The sequence below is a fragment of the Erithacus rubecula genome, assembly GCF_903797595.1.
Source record: "Erithacus rubecula genome assembly, chromosome: 5".
Lineage (NCBI taxonomy): Eukaryota > Metazoa > Chordata > Aves > Passeriformes > Muscicapidae > Erithacus > Erithacus rubecula.
In genome coordinates this window covers 21680283-21703257 of record NC_136687.1, presented here as the reverse complement: position 1 = coordinate 21703257, position 22975 = coordinate 21680283, and the positions used below count along the sequence as shown (strand labels likewise).

The following is a 22975-nucleotide window of genomic DNA, read 5'->3' as shown; positions in this document are numbered from 1 at the left end:
TCTCAGAAATGTAGCTGTACAGCTGAGGTGCTGTGCTCTTGGAAGTTTCTAAGTTATATCTACTAGTCTTTTGTAATTAAGTCAAATATAGTTCCCATGCTTTCGCTGGATTCTGGACTAGATCATTCTGTGCACTACTTCTTTGGGTGTTGGCATTCCAATAGGTACTTAAAATCCTGGTGCAGATTTGGAGAAAACTAGGCAGCATTTCTGGATGGGGAAGTTAGTGTTGCTTTCTTGAATATTTCTTTTTTTTCCCCCCTTTCTCAGCAGTCCTGCTTCTCACCTGGCCCCAGCAGCTGTGGCTGGATGAGTTGGTTGGCATTTCTGTCCTGGGTATGTGCTGAGGCTTTTGCAGAACTTAGTTTTGTGGCATTTGTCTGGAATACGTGGATACTGTGTTAATGAATGGTGGGATGAGGCTCCATGAGAGCAGGGTTTAGAGGTCTCCTTTCCCAGTGATTTTCATTATTTGGTGCTGTTGCTGTCCTTTAGCTCTGTGCTCTGCCTGCTGCAGAAATGGCCATGGAAGGGGCCACTCAAATTTGAGCAATGTGCCTGGTTTGAGGTGCTTCCATAAGGAAATCACATTGCTCCTGTGGAGGACTGGGGCCTGACTGTACCTCTGAAAGTGAGGAGGAGTAATACAGGCATCATTCCTCATGGCTGGGACCATTTCCTTTTGAGGTCAAAAGTATCTGGGGGACATATTTATTATTCAATGGCATTTTTTGATGTTTCAAGTCTTTTTTCTTGATATCCTGCCAAAAAAGAAAATAGTTATTTTAGTAGCAATTTTACAAAACCTTTGTGATAAGAAGCTGACCTGAACTCAGAGTGATTTTTTGAAGGATCTGCAATTTTGCTCTTTTTTTTTTGTGTGTGTGTGTGTGTGTCCTACTTTCTAAAAAAACTATTCAGCAATTCTAGTGACTATTGGCTGTGTTTTTAGATGCTTGCAAAAACAGTAGATGGCGAAATTGTAGTTAAGCAATTCTTTCTTTAGGTTTGTGCTAATATGGCATTGCATTTCTTTTCTTGTACTAACTGATCAATGTTGAAGGGAGTTCTCACTAAGTTACCCAAGTAATTACAATTTAGTGCACAAATATAATATGAAGTTTGAAATACACTTATTTGCATTTGAACTATTAGTATGCTTTTTTGATTTCTGTTTTATATATGGTGTTTGACAACTCGTAGCTATTATCTCTGCTGTGTTCCCCTTTTCAGAGAAACAGAGATTCAAAGGTGCAAATTTTAAAAGTCCCCAGCTTCTGGCTTCAGTGAGGGCAGGAAAGGTCAGTGTCATACTTGGCAGTGCTCAAAAGCCATGTCGAAGTACACAGGATATGCCTTAGCATGGTGTTGAATGGGGAGGTGGAGTTACAGACAAACAATACTGCTTCTCTCTGTATTTGTTTATTTTTTAATTGCCACAACTTGGAGTGTAAAGTGAAATCACCCAGCTTTGCAGCCTTGCAGCTGTATGTAATTCATTCAGTTTGGAGCACTGCTAGAAAAGAACTTCAGCTGTTTGGGTACACTGGGAGAAGAGTTCTTACAAACTGAAGAGCATTCTTTCAGCCAAATGGATTTGAGTAAAATGAAAATTAATATTACAGATGAGCCAGTGAGTTACTGCTGGAAGAAGCAATCCTTATTCTTTTAGTTTGTTTTGTGGGATTTCTTTCCCACACATGTTGTGTGGTGTGGCCCTGCCCTCTCGTTTCAGCCAGTGCTATGTCTTGATTTTATACATCACTAAGTGTGAGTTAAATACACTGCCAGGATTCATCTTGCTCCCTATGGAGTCTCCTTGAAAGGATGCCAGACCAGGCAGAGGAAGATCAGGAGGTGTGAGAGAAAAAGTTCCCCTGAGCTCCCTGTGGTCTGGGAAGCTCAGGGTGGGCTGAGTCCACCCGGTGACTGGGAGCCCTGCTGAACAGAAGCAGTCTGGAAATCTAAACCAAAACATTCCTCATGAAAGGGAGAAGGACCTGTTTGTTGCTTAGGAGCAAAACTTGTGTAGTTCTGTTGTTTCACAGGGCACAGTGATGTTGGATTTTTGGGTGCATGTGGTTGTATTTTTTCAGAAATGTCAAGAGTTTCTTGCAATAGGGAAGAGATCTATCCTGCCAGCTGGAATTACCCAAATTGAGGACAGCCATGAAATGCAGTAGTGGGTATTCATCTCCATTCAGCTACATAGAAGGTAAAAATGCAACTGTCTACTCTTGAATCCTTAATATCTTGCTGTGTGTATCACCATTGCTGTTGTTTCTGGTCTGTGCCTGTAAGACACCAAGCAACTTCTGCAGCTGCTATGCTATCAGTCTTGAGCTGCTTTTACTGTTTCTTCATCTAAACCAAGAAGCTGATTTAGTTTGCTACTTGTTTGCTCACAACTGAGCCAGTGTAGTAATATGAGCTAAGATTAAACTTTTTTGTTTTGACACATCTTGCAAAGGGAAATTGCTCCTTTGGATTGCTGTGTTGAGCACTAGTGAGCTGGTGCAGTAGTTACTTGAAAGACTGTCTCATGCATGGTTCTGTCACTGACTCAGGTTACCTTGTATTTTGTAAATTGTTCAGCCCCATGTTTATTGTTGCTTACAGCTGCATTCCACCAAACAAAGCAACTAAAAGGATTGCTTTAGAAGAAGAGCATTGAGATTAGGACCATTTGTAGACCTTTGGGTTTTCTGAGTTAAGAGTTATGCTAATATTAGCTTTGGGCTTCACTCAAATGGAGGTATTTATTACTTGCTTATGCTTATCCCTTGGAATGTTGAAGTTATACTATAGATTTGTCCTGTTATTAGCTAGCATTTCTGCTTTGTTTATCACTTAAAACAATCATTCTTTATATAGATGCTTTTTGTTTGCTTTGTTGTAAAGGGCCTGAAATAAAGGAAAACATAAGAGCCCAAAATAACAGTGTAGCTAAGATTTACTGATGGTAGTGTGTATTATTATCTTGTGTGTATTGCATATTATCTTTTGTCAGTGGCTCTGGATATGTTTTGCAAACTTTCAGCAAGCCTCTACTGTCTTGGAAATTAGGAGTTAAGAATATTAAAAGATGCTAAATTGCAGCAGTAGGTGACAGCAGGTTCTTCACTCAATTTGCCTGCCTAGTGTGGGAAGGTTTGGCTGAAGTCCTGAAGAGCTGAATTATCTTGCAGGGGCTGTGGCACAAGAATGGTTAGTCTTGAGTCTTCTCTGACTGTTGAGATTGTTTTATTTGTGAGTAATAGGCACTTTGGTTTTCTTTGTGTCTTTTCACATCTCCTTTACTGGTTTGTCACTTTTTTGAGTCCTGCTGTGGTTCTCTGGTTTGGAAGTCATGGAAAGAACTCTGTGTTTTGTGCAGGGGTTATACCTTAATTTAGGGTCTCCAAACATAAAAAAAAATGCTATTAATCAAAACAAGTTATTAATACATTGTAGAGGGTGTTACAGATTCTCTCTTCCAGATTGTTCTAAGACACCTGTCAAGAAGCCACAGGTACTGCATGTAGTGGTTGTGATTTTAAGTCAGTTTGTAAACCACTCTACTGTGAGCTTAAGCAGTTTGTATAAGGCCCCTCTCACTGTAACTAGTAAAATAAAATCCTAGATCTCTGTGCTGTTTCTCTGTGTTTAGCCTAAGCTGTGATTATGCACTAGCTTAATATTTAAGGAAAGGACACTGGTTCAACTGATAGGTAAAAAATAAATACAGCTGCTCATATTACATTAGTTGTATCCTAATTAATACAGCTGTATGGTTGCAAGTGCTTGCTTTTACTGTACTTGAGTGTGGGTGGTTCAGCCTAAGGAAGTCTGAGGTTTCTTGTCATTTTTTGTGTTCTCCCTTATTGTGCAAATACAGGCAACATAATCCTTGCTGAAAGCACATATCTGAACAATAGATAGGGGGTTTAAGTGCAGGTTTTAAGTGCAAAAGATGGATCTGATATTTTAGCACTACCAGGTGAAGTAAAATCACTTGTTCAAAATCTTTAAAGTATCTTTTTCCAACTGTAATAACTGTTCTTATGTTTCATTTCCTCCAGTAACCACCATCACTTTTTTCTTTTTACATAAAATTTGATTACCACCTTAACTGTGGACAGGGCCCTATTGTATCTATGTACTGGTGAATGAACTACTCTCTGTGTCATGGGGAATGTCTGCAGTGAAATTATGTGTATGTGTGTGTGTGTGTGAGAGAGAGATTTCTTTAGATACAGTTTCTAGATGTTATTTACTCAGTAAGGTGTAGAATAACTTTGCTGGAGTAATAGGCAAATTGGAAGGAAAGTGTTTTAAACAGTTATTTTTGAAGGAAGTTTATTGTAAGGCAGTAAAGTGTTTTAAATGTTTGTTGTTTTGTATCTTTGTCAGGCAAAGACAACCTTTGACTAAATTGGCTGAAATTATGCCATTTTTCTTGGTTTGTGCATCAGAAAATTGATGTTAATTGCAAAGCAACAGTTCTGCTTTTAGAATGAAAAATGGCAAGTTGAATTTTTAGTCACTATGTAAAACCAACCCTTTCCTCTCAGCTGGAGAAAATGCAGCATATGTTTGGAAAGGGCAGATTGCTATTGTATTTGTATTTACAGGCAGATGCCTTTTGTTTAAGAATGGAGGTTTAAAATAGTTGGCTAGACTATCTGCAGTGTAAGTACAGTTTGGCTTCTCACTTGTTGGATGGCACTGGAGTTCAGAAAGGGCAGGAGAAGGCAAATGTGGTTACTGGCCACAGCCTGGGCAGCACCTTGGGCCTCTGTGTGCCTGTTTTGGGTACACATGGCAGGATTTTGGTAGTGGAGGGCTACAGGGGTGGTGACTGTGGAAGCTGCCAGGAGCTGAACCTCACTGACCCCAGCCCACATTCCTTCAGCACCACTATGGGAAGGAGGAAGAGAAAATGAGAGTCAAGTTAAGCCTGGGAAGAAAGGAGGGATTGGGAAAAGGTATTTGATGATTGGACTTTGTGTTCTCAATTTGATTTATTTCCCTATTCTGATTTGATTAGCAGTAAATTGCATTAATTTCCCCAAGTGGAGGTTGTTTTGCCCATGATGGTTAATTGGTGAGGGATCTCTCACTGTCCAGATCTTGATCCAGGAGCTTTCTCTCCCTGGTCCTGCTGAGGAGATCAGTGATAGAATAGCTTTGGTGTGCACCTGGTGTCCAGCCAATATCAGTCCTCCCATAGAGACCTGGCTTTGAAACAAAATATGCTAATTTGAGGGAAAAGAGGATTGACATTTTCTTTAAAGTTATCCTTTCAGAAGTCTTTTTGTTAATTTTAATGTCAGCATTGATCTGTCTTAAAATTATTGAAGAGAGGAGATGGTTTGGGGTAATGTTTTATTACCTGATAGCCTCTGCATTTTTGAGAAGCATAAGTAATTACAAATAAGACATCAGAACATATTCTGAAACTAGGCCAGTGGCAGGATTCAAACTATTTTAAAGTGTTCTCTATCAAGGGAGGAAGTGGACATGACCCTGGCAAGGAAATGCCTTTTCCCCTCTGGGAGGGTCCCTGTCCATTGCACCTGAGAAAAGTAAACATGCCAGATGGCTTGGGTAACATTTATTTCCTCTCTTGAGATCTGTTTTATTTAAGCCATCATAATAGAAATCTTTACTTAGCTTATACAAAGCACAGTCTCTTTCCTGGTTGTCAGGATTCAAAGAATTGTCTCAGAATTTGTTTCTGCACTGTAGTCAGATACCCTGGTCTGCCATAACTTAGCTATTCTCTCCATTCTCTGAAGTTTGGAGGCTGTGTTTTTGCTGACTGTACCAGCCACATCAGAAGTGTGTTAAATTTAAGCATAATTCCTCATGTGCCTGTAAGATGGCCAACAAAGGTGAATGTAGTAATCTAATGGTCTGCAGCCAGTCAACAACCTCTGCAGTGTGAGTTTTGCATACTGGTATCCCTAATTATAACTTTATCTTCTGGAGTAGTATTTCATTGGGTATGGTGAGCTTTTAAAAGTATTCTCTGCTGCTTTAATACAGTGATCTTGCAAAAAGATAAGCTGCAAAACCTGTGTTGTAGGAATACTTGCTCAATGGCAATAACTGTTTTTAAAAAAGTCTTCTTTGTTAAGTTTTAAACAGCAGCATGCCTGTACTATAGTAATTATGCTTTTCTTTTTTTTTTTTTTTGTAAGTAGAAATAGATTTGACTTTTTATTTCTTTCAGCAGACTAAGATACTTTACAAGCTGCTTATTGAAAGAACAGACAGAAACAGGATAAGTTGGAAAGATGATTGGTAATAAATATGCCAGGAGATCAGATGGCAGGTGACAACTGGTGTGGACCTACTGAGAATTTTAAGGCATCCTTTCAAGTCAGGTTTTGAGACAGATATCTGTCTTGCCATATTATATGGAAAATTATATTAACAAATTATTTATTTGTGCATTGATTTCTCTAAAGATTTTATTAATTCCTGGATAAATGGATCTGTAATTTGAAAATGAATGCAAAAGTCTCACTGGTCTTAATTATGAAAATAGGCTACAGAATCCTAGCTCCACTGATTTCATTTGGAGCTGTTTGTATCTCCTAATTACTGCTATGAACAAGGTTTTCCCCTCAGTTACACTGAAGCATTCTTCATTGATTTAAGGTTATGCCTAAGTTGTTGTGACTGAGAGTACCTTTGTGGTAGAACACCCCCCTGTTTTCTGTTACACTTTCTTAATTTCAGCTGCCTTTGAACTATAATACTGGTGCTTTCTCAAGCTTTATATTTGTTTCTACTCTAGTGCTATTGCAACTGTTGCATAAACTGTTCAATTTGGAGGAGCACTGTCATCTCTGTCAGGTAAATGCTTCTCTGACCAGGTATCCAGTGTATGGAGATTTGTGTGACGTTTCTCCAAGTGAAACCTGGTGTCTGCTTGTTGTTGTATTCTGTCTCCTGCATCTGCTGAAGCTACCAGGACTTCTGGGTATTGCTCAGCCTGGCTGATGTTTTTGACTTAAGGTATTTCTTTTAAAATGCTTGCTACTATGGACAGCAAATACCAGAATCTTCTAGATCCTTGGAGGGGGCTTTTGTGTGAGTGATGCTGGGATCACCTTTCCCTTTCTTTCCCAGGTCACAAGGAGCAGGCCTGTCCCTGTGCCAGCTATTCATCCTCCTTCAGAGAATGAGGATGATCTATTTGGCTGTGCTGAAATTAGATCAGGATGTGTGGATTTCTGTAAGCTTCCGATGTTACCTCAATTAAATTTCTTTTTTTATTTGTTTTTTCACCCTTCTATTTTTAAGCAATACTAAAAAAACAGAGTGGGCAGGGAAGAGTTGAGTGCACTGGTTACATGTGTCATCCAAACCATTAGTGCTGGCAGTGCTCCTGGCCTGTCACATGTGCCAGATGTGACATCTTTCAACAAAATTTAAAGGCATGGTGAAAGATTATGGGCATGGTTTCACATCACTTTGGACTGCTCCAAAATTATTGTTTTAAAAGCTGCTAATAGCAACTGTTCAAGGCTGTCAGTCCATCTTCTTCAAGCTATTGCAACATGCCATCTCCTCATCCCTGGCATTCTTCTGGCCCCCATCCAATCTGATTAATTTGAGGACCCAGCTGAAAATTAATCCCTCAAAGAAGATGCATCTTTATGACCATGACTCTGTGATGAGGAGGTGGGGCCAGTCTAAAGGCCAAGTGCTGCTGAAAAGGACAGTCAGCTTAAATCAGTGTAGATGTAAAACTGGATAGTTACTGTCTCTGTGCTGGCTGTGGAACAGCAACTCTGACTTTTACTTTCTGCAGCTGAATGTACATGAAATGATTCCTTGTGGGCACTGCCTGTTTCTGGCAGTGACTTCAGTCCGGGACTGTGTTCTTAAATAAGTTCTGCCTACATGAAATTAAAGATTGTTCCAGCTCTTGTTTTTTCATATTTGAAGTTTATACTGGGCTTAATTCTAATACTAAATTTCACTCTTGCATTTAGCTATGGGAGTAAGTTAATTTTAAATTGAGTTAGTTGATCTTTTAAAGTGTGTGCCTGTGTCCATTCACATGCATACTTATTATGTATATACACATACACACTCTTCTTTCTTATCAGGAAGTCTTGGAGCTGTTAGTTCTCCCTCAATAGCTCTGAGAATAACCAGCTTCCCAGGTGGATAAACTAGAAACAGTGGGAGTTATTGTTCTTGCCATTTATTACTTCAGCAGAGATTGTAGGTGCTTACTTCACATACTGCTTTCTAGCCACTTCTGGCACCATTTAAGTTTTGAAGGGTCTGATGGGGAATTTTAATGTTTTTTAGGTGGTCCCATTTCAGCTGTGTTCAACCATAATGTTGACCAGTCAGTGATTTTGTTTCCTAGATCTGTAATTCTGCACTTGAACACTAACAAGTGTTAGTCACTTCCACTTGAAGGTGACCTGTGAGGAAAATTACTTTTAAACTACAAAGAGTTTTGAATTGTATTTTTCAGTTGTGGTATAGACCTCAATCTAGGTTCAGTCACTAAATTTCCTTTGATTTACTGGAGGCATCCTCAAGATTTTTATCAGCATTTCAGTTCAATTTGTTCTATCACACTCTTTGCTTCTTCTTGTAGAGCACCTTCTTTTTGATTTTATAATACTTTGCATCTTTTGTCACAGTTTGGCCAGAGAGGATCAATACATAGACAGCCCCAGAACTCTCCTGTCCAAGCCAGCTTCTAGTCTTTGTCATTTTGGAAGCTATCCAGTCCTGCTGTGTGTCTTCAAAAGGTTACATTTTTTTGCTGTACTGATTAACTTAACTGTTTTGAGTAAATTTGACCACCTGTGGCTATTGCTGACCCTACATTCCTGCAGTACCTCCAAGCAAAATGCTAAACATAGCTGGCATTCTTGAAATCTGGGGGGCAAGGACAAAGCACTGCAGTGCACATTCAGGGCAATCTTTGGGGGGAAAAACCCTGCTTCTTATTCTGTCTTAAAATCAATTTGGGCACACAGTGTTGAGATTCCCCTCACTGTGGCTATATGTGACACCCCTTGGTTTCTTACAGACTTGGATGGTTCTGCATAAAATGGGAAAAAAAATCAATGTAATTCTCTGGAATTGAGGTCTTAGATAAAACAAAGGGATGACAGGAGGTTTTAATTCATAGCCAGAAGTGATAGGGATCTAAGTGAGCTAGAGCAAGGCAGTATTATTAGTTAGAAATTATTAGGGAATTTTATGGTTTCCTTTTGGAGCATCTGGTAACAGCTGCTTAAGTCAGGTCTGCTCGGAGATGGCATTCCTGTCTTGGAATGAAAATGGTTTAGCAATGTACAGGCTATTTTACTGAGGACTCTGCAATATTGCAGTGCAATCTTAATTTCTATGGTTTGACTTCTTATTTTAAACCAGAGTATTGATGTGATGAGTAAATATAACCATTTGGCTGCTTAATTAAGTGTGTGATGTCCTATAGGAAAATTTCCTTTCAATTCAAGAGAAAATTAATTTAAAACATTTTTTATTTAATACAGACATAGATGCTTCTAGTGTGTTTTATAAGTGAGCTTGTTTTAAAAAATGAACACAACACTTGTTAATAAAAATCTAGGTCTTAAAACCTTAGGAGTGGAAAAGATATAAATGAAGATATTTTGGGCAAAGCAATATAGCTAATAATTGTTCCTCAGTATTACTGTTGTTCTTCTTTTAAATAAACCACTTTAAAAGGGATTGTCTTTTGGAAAAGCTTCCTAATCAATATTAGAATTATTTTTTCTTTTTAATGAGTAAATTCTACATCAGACTTGTGACCACACATTGTAGTTCTTGGAGGTGCCATGAGCAGAAGTTGTTACTGAGAAATGCCTTTTTTTTGGGGGGGGGGGGGTTTGTTTTTTTGTAGAATTGCTGATTTCAGTCTTAGGGCATGTGGTTGTTTGGATCTGATTATTTGCCTGCAATTGTTGGAAAAGATTTTTCAAATTAATTAAGAGCATGTTTGCATGTTGCAGGGTAGAATGTGGCTAAGCTTGGAGGAATCAACTCATGAAGCCAATAGGATGGTAAAGGAAAACTTTGTATAATTTTGGGTAAAGGTGCAGTTAATGCTGTTCTGCAGTTTGAGTTATACTAAGAATGGGAACTCGTTGGTCCATGGAGAAAGCAAAGGCATGATACTTCTCTGGCATGTAAGTACCAAATTTCATGTCATATGACAGCCATTTTTGGAGTTTTTTCTTTAGGCAGTGGTTCTCTGGACCTCTCTGTAGCTGATAAGTTTGTATCTTATATCTTCCTAATTTCTATTCCCTGGAAAAAGTTTTTTTTCTTTTGTTTCTAGAATAGTTAATTATTGTTTTCTTAGGAGAAACTGCAGGATCTCTTTGTCAGAGGCCTCCAGTTGGTTAAAAAAAAAAAATGACAGTGAAAACAGTAGAAGTGAATGTATTAGAGAAGAGATTTTAGCCTCAAGCAGATTTTAAGACAGTAGGAAAAATGTGAGCATATGTTTTGAAGATGATTGGAAAATTAATCTCATTCTTTTTGGGTGATCAGGTCATTGCACCATTAACAGAGCTCCCTATCAGAGCTAGTGAATTGAGAAAATACTGCATAACACTAGAACTGTAGTGTTAAGTAAAAAAACCAACATTTTTACTTTCTTAAGTGATCAACCCTAGATGATGAGTCAGCTCTCCAGCAATGATGATTAGCAAAGGAAAAAGCTAACCAAAGATTTTTTTCTGTTCAATACCAGTTCTTCTGAGCAAGAAATAATTCCAAGTGCTATCTGACCCTGTTTTGTTAAAAAAACAAACAAAAAGCCAACCCAAAAGCCCCCAAACCCCAACAGTTTTTATATTTGAGGTGATGGAGATAGAACAGGTTTGATAACTACTTCTAAAAGTGTTTTTGCCTTAATTGTATTAAGCATTTTTGCAGTGGTCTGTTCCAAACCTTTCATAGGCTTACATAAGGTCTTCTAGTGTGGGCAAAAAGGTGCTGTAATATTTTATTTTAATTTTGTCTCATGGCAAACCAAAGTGACAGAGAGGCTTGTGAGATAGTTGAGATGATCCCTTTGTACAGCTGAGCACATATAGGCAAAAAAGTTTTGAATATGTTGCCCTGGTGTGCAGAATCAGTATGATTTCTGTTAGTACATGTTGTTGAAACTACAAATTCTGTATTGTCTTTTAGCTGGCTTTGAAGCAGAAATTATGAGGTCTTGTAACAGCATCGTTAAAATTGATTATGACTGAAACTGGAGTGACACATGAGCCTTTTTTTTCAATGCAGTCATTTTAGGCATGCAGTCTGAGAGCCTGCCTGGGCATTAATGAATGCAGTGTAGTCTCTTGCTAAATCAGCTTTCCTATACAGATTTTCTTGGGTTTATGAAGATATAAAGAAATAGCATGCAACCACACAGATGTGAGACAGATGTGCCCTTCTAATGGCACATTAAATCTGCAGTGTGAGTGGATGCCCAGGCTAAGGCACAAGCTGTGTGCTGGCAGAGTGGCTGACTAAGCAGGATGCTGAAAGGCAGAGTGTGCCAGAGAAGGAAGCCAAGCTGGCTTTGCCAAGTGCCCTGTGTCGTGATATCCATTATCTCTGTGCCTTGCCCTGGTTGCTGGGTCTCAAGGATGCTCTAAGATGGAGCACTTTGTAGTGTTCAGCATAAGCTGTGGAAAGTACTGAAGAATATCAAGGAGGGTTGTGGAAAATTATTCAGTGATAATAGGATTCAGAATAGGAATTAATAACTTAAGTAAGTTACTGGGAGAATTTGTGCCTAAAGCATAGGTGATAATGCCTTTTTAAAAAGGAGGTGACTTGCAAATTCAGATTTTCTTTCAGCTCTGCAGTGCACATTTAATAACCTGTCTTCGTTCAGGCAGAGATATAAGCGAAGGCCGAGTGTAACTCCATTTTAATTTGTCTTAGTTTTGCTAATGCTTTGAGAAATTTTTATCTTAATGGTGAGAAAGTACATCCCTTGAGAAGTGTCAACAAAGGACTACCTTTTTGGGGAAACTGTTCCTAGTTTGTGGAGCTCTTGAGCTGAGCAGATGATATAATATTTTAATGTGATCTTGTGAGAGGGTGTATTGCATTCCTGTGTCCCTATTTCTTCTGTAACTGCTCGTCCTGGTTTGCTGGGTTTGACTTGTTAATGTATATGCAGAACCTGAGGTAGAGGGAGAATTACTAAGGAGCATGCTTGTGCCCTGGAGGGGGAAGGATGACTTAAGCTAAAAAGCTGCCTCCATATCCCATGAGTATGCTGTGTGGTAATGACTGGATCTCCTGCATTATTCATTGCCTCTGGCTTCTACTGTGATGTGGGTGTTTATCACATGAATAGTTGTGCTGTGGGTTGCTGTAGAAGAGGTGTGTGTGTGTGTGTGACCTGAATACTCATCACCCACAGGTCTGTAAGTGACAGATAAAACCTGGTCTCAAGAATGGTGTGTCTGCTAAGAAGTCATGTTGTTTGGAGATGTTTTTCTCTCTAGGCAGCTTATGGAAGAGCATCTTTTGTTGCTTCTAACCCTGATGGTTGGTCTCTGTCACATATATTAGCCTTCATTTCCTCCTTTAAAATGCAATGGCTGTGTGAAAGTTATTCCCAAAATATATTGGAAAATTGTTCAGCTAGCCATTCTCCACTCCCTTGCACTAAGATTTTTTGAGAGAAATTCCAGACTGCTTTGTTTTCAAATATTGATTCAAGTTTTTGTTTCCACTTCTAAGGTTTTTTAAATTCTTTTAAACTCAGCTGCTTAAGTGTTTTCAAAGCATACTTGTTTTACTGCTGGAGTGCTATCATCAAAAACTGTGTGTTGGGCTTCTGCAAGCTCTAAAATTTGGGTCAGGACAGATGAGTAAACAGAAAATATGGCTTGATTGCCATCCACTGGGAGGAAAACATGCTGCAGTGGTACTTGATTGAAGAGTTGCTGTTGAATGATAACATACCCTTGTTGATTGTGCTGTGCTTTTGGCACGTCATCCCAGAGACTGTCAGCCTGAGCCCAGATGTTTGCTCAGACAGTTTTGTACTAGGAATTGTCTGGCTCTTGTCATGAGTCATTATTGCAGTGATACTGAAAGCTGAGAGGAGCAGATTTAGGGACAGAAGGGGGTATCCAGGGCTTTGCTGTACTGCTGGGACAATGCTCATTGCAGACCTGCTTCAGGCAGGGCCCTGAAGTGCAGGAGCTGTGTTCTGGGTGTTTCTAAGATGTCCCTATTCCAGTGGCTTTTGCACATTGGATGGATGTGTGCTGAGACCTCACACCAGAGCAGCACGTGTCTCTCTGGAACAGCTCCTTGTCCTGGCTGTCTGCTTCACCCTTAGCAAGCTGAGTTACTCACTAGTGAAAATACCAGCTCTCTCAGGCTGTAAGTGTAGGGTATTTCCATGAAAGTTTGTAATGGTAAGGTAATAAAATATATGTGTAACTATAGCAGCAGGACACAATTTAGAGTGGGCTTTTTGGAGTGCACAATATGACAGGACCATGCTGTGCACTGGGAGATGTCAACCACTCCAAGGCTGAAGATTAATTTTGCTTCAGTGTCACCCAGTGCTTTGCTTTCTTCTGATTTGGGGTCTGTGCAGCACAGTTCAGCAAGCAGGAAGACTTGAAAAAAGCTGTAAGTCAGCAGCCAGAGGACTGAAGTAATACCCTGGTGTTTGGGAGCAGTCACTGGCAGTGTGAAGGTCTCCATAAGTGTTTTGAGTGAAATGGTGAGGAGGATTTCCTAAAATGAAAATATAGTTTTCGGCCAGAGTGGCATAAATGTTTTAGTCCCACCCACATGTGCCACCTTCTGATCAAAACTTTAAAAAAAGAACAAAACCCACTTTTCAATATCTGCTTTGGATGTTTTTAAATAAAAGAATCACTAAAATGAAGGGAGGAGACCTTAGTATCCTTCATAAATATTGAGAATTTCCCTCCTCACAGTCTCCTCTGCAGTGACCTCTGGTCAGTCTTCAGTGTGAGCAGTGGGAAGTAAAAGACACGTGTCCATGTCCAAGGAGGACCTGAGGTCTCCACTTGCCCTTTCCAGGAGGGTGTCCAGATGTGGTTTTTAACCTGGAAGGGGATGAGAGGGATCCCTCCTGCCAACAGTGGAGCACCAAATCTCTTCAGTTTTGTTGGACTTGACAGGGTTCATAAATAAAACAGTGCCACGTGCATTTTAGTGTTTTATCCACACTAATTGTGAAAGAAATGCTTCTTCCTGACCTTTAAAAATTTGGGAAGTTAAAACCATTTCCCTAAAAAGCCATTTTCCTTTTGGCCCTCTAGGGCAGTAAGTGAATTAATGTGTTTGATGCTTCTTTCTGTGGATTCAGCAAAAACTACTGCCAAAGATGGTAGGATTTAGAGAAAGGTAGATGCTAAAAGTGTCAGGGAATTCTAGGGGTGTGGCAGCAGCCTTCTCTGCCCCATCTTCAATGAGATTTTTAGCCATCATCATTATATTATGTGAGTCCTCCATGGTTGTCAGGCTGTTTTGCTGAGGTTTGTTTGTTTTTAAACTATTTCCAGACTAAGACCCCTAGAAGCCTCATTAAAAAATGAAACTCTCCTTCTCTCCTTTTGGAAACAAACCCCAACAGCCCAGATTCTTGGGGTGGTTGCATGAAGCTTACTGGGAGGCAGTCTGAGTGACTGAAGTTAGACACTGTTAATGTGCTTTCTAGAAGGAAAAATATATCCCTAAAATAGATGGCCATGCTGTACTTATTAATTATTGATGTTATATTGGATGACTTCTTTCTTCTATTAAGAAATTAGAAGAAGAGGTTAATTTTAATGGAGGGGTATGTAAGATGCTGGGATTCCTGCTTAAAAGACAATTTAAGGCAGAGTTCCTAGTGTGATAATGTGAATGTGGCATGTCTGCCTGTCTGTGTGCAGACATGCAAGCTGCAGGATGAAAATTGTCCCCAGTTTTGTTCTGATACCAGTTCACTCAGCTCTGTATGGTGAATGCTGTACATATGTAATATCTTCAGTCTCACACATGAGTTTATAACTGTGCTTCCAGTATACAAGTGCTGGGATTGTGAAGTCTGTAGTTATTTTTCCTGGAGGATTGGATTCCTACTGACCTTGATGTTACTGCTTTTACACCCTTTCACCCCATCCAGCAAACAGGTTTGCAGTCTGATAGCAATATACAGCCATTACTGCAATGGACACTGGGGTGCTCCAGAGTGATAGAATTCTTAGAATTTGTATTCCCTGATTCAAATAGATGGATTTGTTTTCATATAGAATGAGCTTTGAATGTGAAGAAGTGGAAGACTATCTGCTGCTCTCTCTGGACAGGTATACCCCCCACAGGTCCAGTCTGGCTGCTCTTTTCTGCAGCTCATCTGAGAAGCAGTTGCCCATTGGGCAGGGGAGAAGGGTTGGTGAATATTTTTTTATTTTTTGTGTCATTTTTTAGATGTAATTGGATTTCAATCAGAGATCCTCATTCAATGTCAACTGAAAATCTTGCTGGTGCAGGTTTGCTTTATTATTTAAGGACAAAAAGAAAAATGCTATGCTATTGCTGAGTGACCCACTGTTTATCTAGTGTGTGTGCTTGAGGAAAAAGAGTTACTAAAGTATAGAACAATTTTGGCACTGGATGACTCCAGCTGAAATTTGGTGGTTAGAATTCTGCCTCTTTTGTATTAACCTGAACTTTCAATAACCAATAACAAGGAATTGGAAAGGAGAGCTGTAAAACCAGCTTACCTTCCTAGCTGTTAGCAGGAAGCCACAGGCACAAGCACAGGCTGCAGTGAGGAAGAAGGAAAAAGCTGCAGTGATTCCTAGGTTGGTAAATTTCTGCTGAACATCAAGAAAGTAGATTTGGACTGAGTTTAAATGTTACAAATCCATGGGGAGTCTACCAGATAGAAGTCTGTGTCTGTTTTGACACATGTACAAAAGTAAGATTTGCTGTAGCTTCTGAAGAAGAGCAATAACTCCCAATTTTTTTTCTATGCTGATGGTGTTTTCTGTTTGGTTTTATTATTTCTAGCTGAAATTCTGTAATTCTCAAGATCAGGTTTCACAATGGCTCCTGTGACATCACTTCATTCTTAGGCTGGGGGAGGACAGGATTACAGGTCTGTGTCCTATGGCAGTCCAAGTACACAGGAATCCCACTTCAAATATATGTAGCTATCACTCCATGTTTTGCAAAAGAAAAAATTTAAATTGTCCTTATTTTCTTAATTTCCACCTAGTATTGCCTCAACCATACAGCTGTTTATTTCATTAATGGTAATATTATGTTACTGTTTTGTCATCTGTAGGCATTAAACATTTGCTAAATCCTTCTCTACTAAGGGTATCAGTGCCTTCATATTATCTACCTTTCAATTTTCAGCTTTTAATAAAGTCCTAAATGAGTTATTCCTGCTTGCATAGGTCTGGGAGGCTAAGCTGGCTCCACTGTTGGCTGTCCAAGCCTTTCTTGAAATATGAATGTTTATAAACAGGATGAAAAAAGATTCCTCTCTTCATTTTCAAGTCTGCCAATTTTCAAGGCAAGCAATGTGGTAAAAATGTGGGTGTATAAGTGGACATTTTCAGCAGGATTCAGAGGAAGTGAAAACACTCAGGGTGGTGGATTGTCAGCTGGGAAATAGAAAATGTTGGGTGTGTGGCAGCACAGTTTTAGGAATTTATGCCATCATTGTTAAGATCCTGTTTAGTCAGAGGTCAGATGTCTGTTGATGAAACTTTGTTTTGCAATTTTTTATTTGCTGTTTTGATGAAGAGGCTGGTCATTCCTACCTTTGACCTGCATTTTATATTTCAGACTTTCCTCTGATTTCAGAAATGGCAGCTGACCTTATCTTAGTTTATGTTGAAAAATTGTCTTCTTTCAGGAGTAAAAAGATTTTGAGTTTGAGGTTATTTTATTATCTTTGAGCTTATTAAATTGACTACTGTTTCAGTGGCAGTTACTCTAGGGTTGGTTTGGCACAATTTTAATATATAGGATGAAAACAGTTAATTATAAAAATGGCAGTGCCACGACAGACAGATGCCTCATTTTGATTATGTTGGGAAGAAAACCTTTAAGATTATTTGGAAAAGATGGCATATGTGCTCAGCCTGTGAACAAGTTTGGGATCTCAGGACTTGACCCAGAAAGTTTTATTTATATAAACCTATGTATTTCAGCAGGAACTTGCTGCTTTCTTGTCTTTCCTGGTAGAAAGGTATTAACAACATGTGTGGTTTTTTTCTCTCCTCCTTTTTTTCCCCTCTTTTGGATACTGAAATCTGATCATCTGATGCAGAAGTTCACAAATGTGCTAAATTGGGTGAGAATATTAGAATAGTTAGAATTGGTATGTTTTGTTCTTGAATAACTTTTTTTAAAAGTGCAACTTTATTATTGAAAATAAAGTGAGTATATTTTCTTGATTCTTAAAAAAAGCTTTATGTTTTAAAATTAAATTTTATCTAGCTCATAAAAGTTCTATTTCCAAATTTCAAAGAAGAATTTTTTTTTATCAAATATGTATTTAGTTCTCTTAAATTATCTATTTTGTCTCAGCACTTTCTTGGATGTATAGTTCTTGGCTGTCTGTTAGAACAAAAAAAAAAATATTAACCTCTCTTTAAAATGGAATATAATTTGGCTTGATTTAGCCTGGCTTTTGCTTTAATAAAGAAAAAAAATATATGAGCTCTAGAGTAGATGAGATTTGTATCTTTGGTCTTGCATATTTATTTTTCTCTACATGGGGGTACAAATAGAAAGTTGGGTACCACCCCGAATCCTAGAACATAGTTTGACTCACAGATACGTTGCTGGTGCTGGAGCATCTTTTGATGGGAGGATAACTTCACTGTGTGAGGTTTTATATATATTTTGGTATATTTGTGGCATTTGGTACTGAAAAATATATATGTATTTTTGAGCACCAAATACACTTGCCAGGGATGAAATTACTGTGATGCAGTGTACAGACCTTGCAAAAATAAATTGTCCACTTGATGTCTACTGAACACAAGCATAATAGGAAACATGATTTTTTATGAGCTTACTGTTTACTGCGCACTTCTTGCTACTTTTTCATAACTTGGGCTCATGTCTATCATCTGGATTAATTTTCTTCATGATATTCAGTGTCTGTGAATGGGGGAAACTGCAGGTCTGTGCTGCAGTGAATTTACAGTGTTCTTGGCAACGTGTCTCTTACATACCTGAGCTGCCATAGTCTGGCAGCAGATCTTGGTTTGGGAAGATCCCTGCACTGCGACACATGGATCCTGTGTTCTGCTTTTAGTTCTCCTGTGTGCTTGTTGTTGAATGTGATGACTTTAAGGATGTAAAGTAAAGGTGGCTTGGGTTGCTCAGTCATTTGGCAGTGCTCCTCTGACTCCAGGCTCCTGCTGCCTTGTGGCTCCCACTGGCACAGAGGGCAGCCATGTGGTTTTCTTCTGCTATCCTGCACCTACCCTGCAAGCTCAGTAGTTTTCATTTTTCCCTTCTTGACTCTTCATAAATTAAAATGTATGGTTTGGTTTTGTTTTACAGCTTGCCTGGTTTCTGCAGCGACCTGAGGAGGTGCTGGTGCTCTTGGACAGGCTTTCCACCAACGAGCTGGAAAGAGTAAGTGACCTGCTCCATGTTTGGGGATCCTCTAGGGTGGGAGCACTCTTTCTGAACCTTTCATGTCCCCCATCTTAAACAGTGAAATTTCAGCACAGGGACTGGAGGTACCTGTATTTCTATGCAGTACTTAGGTTGTTTCATGATTTTCATGAGCAGTGTCCAGTTCTTCTAGTACTGCAGCAAGAGTTCTTGGTTTATCCATTTTTGCAGATTAGCTGTGCTGCAACTTGCTCTGCCACCTCGTGGGAAAAAGCTGTACTCAGCAGAGGTGTGTCCCAGTGCTGTTCCTCTGTGGTGTTGTTGCTATCTGTTAATGCAGACACCTCTGCTGGATATCAGTGTTCTGTGCAGCACAGAAGTGCATGTCCTGTGATGTATCCAGATGGTTCTTTGTGGGTCTTGGAGTGGGAGGGAGGCCCACAGCCCCAGAGCTTTGTGACTCCAGCTGAGGCTGTGGATGTGAAGAGATTATCTGGTGTCATACCCCCCAGCAGCATCTGATGCCATGGCTTTCCCTTCCTTCTCACGTGAATTTACCAGGCTGGGGATGTATTTCCCAGTACCTGGCAAGCCAACAGGGTTTCTCATCTTCTGAAATAAAGTATGTGAGAAGTGTGGAATTGTCTGCCCATGAAGCAAGTGCTGTTAGCTGAAAGACTTGGGCTAAGTGTGTCTCTTTGTCTGTGCTATAAAAGTAGTTGTACTGGCAGAGCCCTGTGGAGACACTGCACTGATTGCTGATAGAGGCAGGAAGTTTTTCCAGCAGTATTGCCTTTCCACTCTTCTGAAATGCAGCAGCACTTTTCTGGGATTTTGTTGATGTGATCCTTACAAGAGTGTTACTTAGTACAGCCCTAATAGATGGAGGTGACCTGGCAGAGCTTTCAGCTGCATGCCAGCCTTGTCAGCCCTGAGCAAATCTTACACATGCCTTAAGATCTTGCTTTACTCGTGGGACGCACAGCTGCAAACTCCTATCCTGTTGGTTTCCTCTTTAGCTGGTTAGTTGATATGCAGAGGTAGGATAACTGCTAGTACCTCAATGAAGAACATCAGCAAGATCTAGAAGTTGGTGTGTTTGGGTTTTGTTTTTCTGTCTGGACAGTTGACAAACTTTTGGGGTTTAGCAGATAGATCAGTTTGGAGAGAGAACTTGTAATGCTTTGCACTAGTTAACTGGGAGCTGGCAAATGCAGAAATTACAATCTTTTTCTGGAGAATCTGGTTTTGCTTTGTCTCAGCTTCCAATTTTTGCATCCATTCTTGAACAGGCAGCATCAATGCTGTTTTGATTCTAACAAGATACAAGGAAAAAGAAAGTGGAGAGTAGTGGTGAAATGCTACAACACAAAACCTGACTGTGCTTGGAAAGCTTCCTGCAGAAAACAAAAGCACAGTGGCATCTCTAACTTCAGAAGAAATAATACCTTCTCATTTAGAAATACTGTTTTTGCCAGCTTTGAAAAATATTTTTCATGGATCTTGGTGTAAATGAGGTTCAGAATATATGTCTGAAATATTGCCCTCTTGTTTCAGGCTTTACAGGGAGATCTGTGTTACCCACTGATGATTGCTTTGATTGTGTAATGCCTTTGCACTCCCACAGCTCCTTAGCTTGCCAGGCTTCCTTCTGGCACACAGCCCAACCTGCTGCAGCCCCAGAGGCTCAGAGTGCTGCAGTTCTTATTTTTGATGTGCAACATTACTTCTAACTTAACAAAACCTTACCAATGAGCAAGTAGAATTCAGATCATTAACTGATAGCAGTTTAGATAGCTGAATGAGGTTAACTATATTTTTAACAAACTTGCAAGTGCTATAGAGAGTGCTTTTCTTTGGGGTAAAATATATATGGGCTTATGTAGTTATACACAGAATGTCCTGTTGATTGCTGTCACTGTTTGGTGAACAAAATCTGCATTAAGGTAATGTAGAATAAATGTAAAAAGCATGTGTGTTATACTGAGAAAGTATGTACTGTTTTTGCAGGGGGTTATGGTCAGGGCTTCCTGAATGTCTTGAATTCAGCTTGCTCTGTGTGATCTGGCTGCAGAAGTACTGAAATGCTAAATTTCAGAAAAACATGCTTTTGATGAGTTAGGGTCTGTATGATAAATCCTTAAACAGTAGGAATTTTATTCGAGTGATTAACAGTGATGATATCCTCCAGAACAGAGATGGAAATAATAGCATCCATCCCCCCACATGGTATATGGATGACACAGTACCTGGAAAGGATGGGTAGCAGGTATGCAGTGCTAGTGCTCAGGTTTTGTTTCCATGCTTCTCTGTAACTCTGCAGCATGGGGTTGGCCACCTGAAAGTAATCAGGGAAGATAATCAGGAAAGGAGAAAAAAAAAAATTCAGGCAGAGCTATATAAAATTATTTCTTGAAGAGAAGTCATAAGACTATATGTACATTTGTGTCTAGTAGTTGTAAAACATATAGTTTTAAATTGAACTGTAAAGATGGGAAAATCACTATAAAACATTTTTTAAAAATTGCAGTATAATAATAAGAAAAAAAAAATAACAAAAAAAAAAACCCCACAAAAAGCTGTTAAGAATCACATTTGTTATAAAACAAATGTGAGCCAACAGGTTAGAAACTAATATGAAGACTTGAACTGATTTATCAGGTACATTTAGATTTAACTCAGATTTATGTGGAGTTGTGGATAACTAAGTTGTGTGCAGTTAGAAATAAAACTAAATCCAAACCTGTACAAACAACAACACGGAAAAATTCCAAAACAATACCCAAGCAGCATCTTCATTTGCTTTGATCTGGGTATGTCCTCACTGGTACATACAACCCAATATCACTATTATTTTGCAGAACAGTTTAACTTCACTTACTGTGTGACACTTGCTTCTTAATTGACTTTTGATAGTTGGCTTTAATGCACCTTGTAAAGCTTTGAACTTCACATTTTATGCAGTAATTAGTGAGACCTTTGCTGTAATGAGAATCTATCTTTATATTGTGTTTTCCTCTGAGATTTATGGAATTTTAAAATGTAATATTTAAAAATGGTCATACCTTTGGGTCCTGACCTCTAAAAAGAGTGATTTGCTCCCAGAGTGGACACACTGCCTTAGGAAAACCAAAGCGTATTTACTTCAGCTGTTTGAGAACATGATTTTAAGGTTTTGGTGTCTTCATTTTTATTTGATAGGAGTTTTTCTTATGGTATAGTGCAGAAAGCCCCTGGTGCTAGGTAGAAAAAAAATAGTATGTCTCAAATGTAGCTATTTAATATGATTTGGTGAGATTGCTTTGGGAAAGTGTATACCTTTTAGAAAGATAACCATGCATTTATGAAAAATGAATAAACTTAGAACTCCATACATACTGATCAAACTCCTTCACAAGCTATAGAAACGAAATACTGTCTTCTGGTTACAGTCTGTTTTCCCCTCATTATTATTTTTTTTTTTTAATCCTTGCACAGCTAAAGATTGTTCTGATATATTTTGTTATGAATTATGAATTTGGTCTGTTTGGGGTAAAGAGAGACCATTTTTTTCAACTAATAAATATGTATTTTTAGTTATATTCTTATAGAACTGGAAAGGGGAAGCAGCCATCTGCAAGTTTTTCCTTACACACCTTTACAATGTGTTGAGCTAGTAGCCCACCAAAAAATCTTGTAAAAGTCTGTTTGACCCATAGCAAGGAGTTGTCCCATATTGTCCTGCAAAAGAAATGTAGGGATTTTTGAATGAATGATAATTTTAGTGCATACCACTCACTTTTCTCCTTAACAGCCAGAATTGTTTTAGTGGCAAGAGGGTAGAGTCTCATTGATTGACTGAACTTTCCCCATTGAGGGGAGTTGAACAGGACATGCTTTGTCAGCACTTATTTGGAAAACAATGGAGATCTTTACCTGTTGTTTGGACTGCCAGGCACTCAGCCTTATAGGTGTGTGTTTCAGAAGTAATCCACAAAGGCTGTGTAGCAATGTTATGCAATTTTAAGCTCAGGCTACCATGGTCCCATTCTTTCCACTTGCTCTCACTAGCTACCAATACTTACTTGTGCAACCACCATGAGCCATTTCAGGAGCCTAATCTGACTGAAAATATGTCTGTATATGGAGTTTTCAGCTGTGCTGGCTCCCAGACTGGCTCACCAGAGAATTACATGGATGCCAATATATATAAAGGGCTTATCTAATTCAGGAATAAGCTAACATTGTGTTCAGTAAGGGAACTGACATGCCTGAAGATTTGGGGAGATCTCCCAGTTTAAGTGCAGTGCTATTTTGTCTATGTCCTGATATTTCTCTTTATTTCCTGGATAGAGCAAGCTTG

At 39.1% G+C, this 22975-nt stretch overlaps 1 protein-coding gene across 13 annotated transcripts in view; it reads left to right on the top strand.

Annotated features, from left to right (window-relative positions):
* Positions 1-22975, top strand: part of APBB2 (amyloid beta precursor protein binding family B member 2) — a 159631-nt gene that overhangs the window by 32854 nt on the left and 103802 nt on the right. For all 13 annotated transcript variants that reach the window (XM_079306900.1, XM_079306893.1, XM_079306895.1 and 10 more), the window contains exon 2: positions 18577-18651. The gene's annotated coding sequence lies outside the window, so the exon portion shown is untranslated. The remainder of the gene's footprint in view (positions 1-18576; positions 18652-22975) is intronic.